This window comes from Grammomys surdaster, unplaced genomic scaffold (assembly GCF_004785775.1).
Source record: "Grammomys surdaster isolate TR1022 unplaced genomic scaffold, NIH_TR_1.0 117611, whole genome shotgun sequence".
Taxonomy (NCBI): Eukaryota; Metazoa; Chordata; class Mammalia; order Rodentia; family Muridae; genus Grammomys; species Grammomys surdaster.
Genome location: NW_021614298.1, coordinates 1 through 5,173, shown reverse-complemented (window position 1 = coordinate 5,173; position 5,173 = coordinate 1). Strand labels below are relative to the sequence as shown.

General features: G+C 41.0%; 1 pseudogene; it reads left to right on the top strand.

Annotated features, from left to right (window-relative positions):
• The first annotated feature begins 1,646 nt into the window (after positions 1-1,646).
• LOC114635766 lies at positions 1,647-3,089 on the top strand (annotated as a pseudogene).
• The last annotated feature ends 2,084 nt before the right edge of the window (positions 3,090-5,173 follow it).

The following is a 5,173-nucleotide window of genomic DNA, read 5'->3' as shown; positions in this document are numbered from 1 at the left end:
CATATTTTTGAAAAAGCATCTGTGTACTTTTGAAAGCAGGCCAAAGAGCTGCTGAAGGGGCCAGAGATGAATGAGTGGTTAAAGTGCTTGCTGTTTAGTCATGGCTGGAGTTCAGATCTCAGGACACACTGAAAACGCACACCTCTGTAACTGCAGCTACAATGGAATTCTTCCTATTGTTTTCTAGGGAGGACTTCAGGGCTTGTGTTATTGGTAGGATGGTAGCTGAAGTAGCGATGTGAAGAAAGATGTATCCTATTGACAATGGTGACATTTTATTTATTCTCTTAGGGCAATGTACTGATCCTTAATAAACTAGTACCAGTTTCTCAAATTTCCTTCAATTTAGAAACACTGAACCATTCCACCCTTCGTTTGCTCTGAAGGGAAGCTCCTCAGGAGGGAATGCAACTCAAAACAGCTCAAAATGGTCCCTGAAACTGATCAGATTCACGAGACTCCGTCGCTACCAGAGAGCAATAAAGGCTGAGAGTCCCTCTCAGATGAAAGAAAGCTGAGCAGCAAAGAAGACTCTCAAAGGACCCAACTTCACACAAACTGTCTGGAAAAAGTTTAGACCAACTGAAAGCCCCTGGAAAGGTCATTCTCCAGTCTGTTGAGCCATCTACAGGCTGTGTAGTTTTTCCAGGTTCCCAGCTTTTAGAGCTGTCACCCATGCTGGGTGGGCTTTGTTGATGCAGCTGTCTTTGAGTCATTTCTGCTCCTGTAAGCAACCCCTCACCCATATTCCTATAAATAACCCCAATAAAACTTATTGGTTCAACATCTAGGACTTTGGTGGTATGTGCATTTTGGTCTGCCCTGGGTTCCTTATCCAGGGAAGAAAAAAGTTTTGTCACACTACAGTACCTACTAGGTTTTATAACTGTAAATTTCTATTTATTCTTTGTAATTAGCAAGCATATTGTGAGAAGATATTTTGAAGGGCACTTATATTTTGTTTTCTATAATTGACCATGATGGGACAGTTTCCTAAAAGACAAATGTACTCATCAAGACCAGCTGATCTATGTTGAGATGTTTTAGGTAACCCTGTGCTCTGCTGAAGGGAACCGAGCTATGTATCAATTCATTCAAACTTCCCACTCGGGCAAGGGAGCACTCTGAAATCCTGGACCGAGTTTGGGTTGGGGAGGGCTTCCACCATCCAGAACAGTTGATTTGCGTTCTTTCAGGTGACATCATAACCAGCTATGGAACCTTGAATGCTGTGACTAAGGGCAACCCCCTGAGTTAGACATCATTCGCGAGCTTGCCTCCGAAGTCTTAGCTGCTAGGTTTAGGCCTGGTGTCTTAACCTTTATTAACTAGTCCGATTTTGAAATTTCTGGTAGCTGGTTACAGCACCCTAAAAGGATACTTCTGAGGAAGTATTCTTAGAACTCCTCAGAGTTTCCTTCCCAGAGTGGAACCGGGTGAACCGCCAACATCTGTTCACCAATCGGTTCCCGATATTGACACCTTAATTATCGCCATTCTTTGACTGACCCTGACGGGCTAAGTCAACTCTGTTGACAAGAGCTCTCCTGAGATATCAGGGCGAACACCCCACGAGTACCAACTCAGAGCCAGGCATACGGTTCGTGGAAATCAGAAAGGCCGCTACTGCCAAAAAAGCAATCTCCATGTGGCAACCCAAACAGCCTGGGGTGGAGATGAAGCCCGAAGCTTCAGGAAAAGCTAGAAAGAGGAAACACCAGGATGGAAGTGGAACAGAGACAGAGTCTGACGCTTTGGGACAACGTACAAAGACCAAACGCCAGGATGGGACAGAGATGATATTTAAAGAACCTGGCAAGGCCTGGAAGAAGACCCCTCCGGAGCATCAAGACCTAGAGCTTGAGAGAGACCAGTCGGGTAAGGGTCAGGTACAGAAGTCCCAGGAAGACGGTCCAAGACAACCCCTAGAGTACATCAAAGGCCCTCCAGATCAGGCTGAGAGGAAGCCTGCTGATTGTCGCAAGGGGTGTAAGCGTCCCTACTCTGCCCTGGAGGAAAACCAACAGAGCCCCCCAAAGGAAAAGCACGAGAGGTTACTTAAACACCTTAAATGTGTTGAAGACCCACACCCTGACCCACACAGGCCTCAACCAGTAACATCCAAGATGAAGGGCAGCGTGTCAGGGCACAGTCATCAAGATCAAGAACCACCTACACCAGACGAGAGAGAGGGCAGATATTCAGAGGACAAGTCCATTACAGAAAAGGAAGGTGGTGTAAAGCATGACGCAAGAAGGGGGAACAACTTGGAGCCTGCCTTACCCGGAACACCAGCTCCAATCATCCTGGATAGTGGCGGAGGCGATAGCTTCCTCCCCAACAGGATGGCAGTACTTGAGGCAGAGAAAAAGCCTGTCAAAAACCTAAAGGGGGGCAGAGAAGTCGATCAAAATTTTCATGTTACAGAAGACATGAAGAAGGATATTAAGAGCGCACTGGGTCCAGGACCCCAAGAGGAAATCCTAAGTAGTAGATTCAATTTGGAAATCACCCGAAGAGATATCCAGACCCTGAAGAACGGTCAATGGCTCAATGATGAGGTCATCAATTTCTACATGAACCTTCTGGTTGAGAGAAATGAAAACCAAGGCTACCCAGCCCTTCATGTGTTCAGCACTTTCTTTTACCCCAAGCTAAAGCAGAGCGGTTACACTGCTGTGAAAAGGTGGACCCGAGGAATGGATCTCTTTGACAAAGAACTTATCTTGGTGCCTATTCACCAGAGGGTACATTGGAGCCTGGTGGTAATCGATTTGAGAAAACAAAGTATCACATACCTGGATTCCATGGGGCAGACAGGGCAGACTATCTGTGAGACCATCTTCCAATATTTACAAAATGAGAGCAAGACACGAAGGAACATCGAGCTGGACCCTTTGGAGTGGAAACAACACAGCATGTCAGCAGAGGAGATTCCTCAGCAACGGAATGGGAGTGACTGTGGGATGTTCGCCTGTAAATATGCAGACTACATCGCTAGAGACCAACCTGTCACCTTCTCTCAGCAGCACATGCCCATCTTCAGGAAGAGAATGGTATGGGAAATCCTGCACAGTCACTTACTGTAACAACACCATCAACCCGATTGCTGTGGTCACCAGTGGTCCCTGTATTTTTCTGCCCATGTTTCTAATAGACCTCAAATAGGATGGGTTGAAGAGATTTAAAACAGGTCCTGAGCTGTCTGACCGGATGAAGCCCACTCTCTCTTTCATATAGTCCTAACTCGGGATGTCAGACTGCTGCCCTAATGCCATCTCTAGGATGCATGCAAGCACTGCAGGCCCAGACACTGCTGCTGTCCAACCCACAGGAGACCACTTGGTCAAGAAATACTGTCTTAATGATGGATTTAGTCAACGAATTGGTGTTTTTTGTTTTATTTTGTCTTGTTTTGTTGTGTTCTGTTTTTAATTTTTGTTTTGTTTTTTGTTTGTGTTTTTGGTTTTGTTTTTTGTTTTCTATTTTGTGTTTTATTGTTGTTGTTTTTGTGTAATTTTTAGACATTTGCTGCTCTGTGTTTTGTGTTTTTGTTTGTGTGGTTTTTATTTTTGTTTGTTGTTTTCTGTTTGGGTTTGGGGTTTTGCTTTTTGTTTGTTATAGTTTTGTTTTTATTCTAAGTTGTTTTGTTGTTTGTGTTGTTTTTGTTTGTGTTTTTTTACTTTGTTTTGTTTTTTGTGTTTTTGTTTGTGTGTTGTTTGTATTTTGTTTGTTGTTTTTTGTTTGGGTTTGGAGTTTTGATTTTTGTTGTGTGTTGTAGTTTTGTTTTTGGTTTTGCTTTTATTCTAAGTTGTTTTGTTTGTGTTTCCGTTTTGTTTTCTGTTTGTGTGTTTGACTTTGTTTTGTTTTTTGTGTTCTTGGCTTTTTGTTGTTTGTTTTGTTTTTTGTTTTTTGTTTGTGTTTTTGGTTTTGTTTTTTGATATTAGTTTTCTAGTTTGTGTTTTGTGTTTTGTTGTTGTTTTTGTTTATTTTGTTTTTAGTTATTGCTTTTTGTTTGAGTTTTGGGTTTTGTTTTTTGATTTTTAGTTTTCTAGTTTGTGTTTTTTGCTGTTTTGTTTTTTGTGTTTTTGTTGTTTTTTGTGTGTGTGGTTTGTATTTTGTCAGGTTTTTTTTGTTTGGGTTTGGGTTTTGTTTTTTGTTGTTTGTTGTAGTTTTGCTTTTGGTTTTGTTTTTATCCTAAGTTGTTTTGTTGTTTGTGTTTCTGGTTTTGATTTTGGTTGTTTTTTGTTGTTTGTTTGTGTTTTTTGATTTTGTTTTTTTTGTGTTCTTGGCTCTTTGTTGTTTGTTTTTTGTTTGTGTTCTTGGCTTTTTGTTGTTTGTTGTTTTATTTGTTTGTGTTTTCAGGTTTGCTTTTTCTTAATTTTTTTTGTTTGTGCTTTTGGTTCTATTTTTGGTTTTTGTTGTTGTTTTGTTTGTTTTTATTGTGTGTTTTGTTTTGTTTTCTTTTGTTTTTGTCTTTCTGACCCCACCACACTGATTATTTTCCCTGACTCACTTGCAAACCTTGACCATTATCATTTTCCAATCCTCTTGTCCTTGTTCAAACTGTCTATTTCCCAAAAGAAATGTCCATTCCAGTGCCATTCTTTGCCGAAGATGAGGAGGGGCATCAGCAGGAAGAGGCAGAAGCTGTTCACTAGCGTCTCTAATGCTGGAGTTGGATGCTGTTAAATTAATGCTGGGGGTAGTGGTGGTGTTCTTTTGGCATTTTGGTTTTTATTCTTGAAAATAGTATATGAAATGAAAATGAGTTGCACAGACCAGTGCTGTTCTGAACCACCATACTCTACTGGACTTGTACAGGATGTAGGCCTGACTGGACTCCAGGACTATTTAGAAAAGCACCATAGTCATTTAAGACTCATTCTTTCCGAGACCTGCCTTAGTTTTGGACGTTGATTTGAAGTAACTATAATGGCAAATGTCCATTTTTATCTCAGGTCTCACTGAATACAAACCCCATCTAGGGCTCTCTTGAATTGTTTTTTTTTTTCCAAAAGTTCTACTCAATTTAAATTTTGGTATATATTAAGATGAAATTGAGATTTTTTTTTCTCATTAGATCAACATTCCCACTGTGGAAGTTGGGGATTTGATATTTAGGGTTGATACTGACAGTTATAAAATAACCTATTTTACATGTGATAGTTTG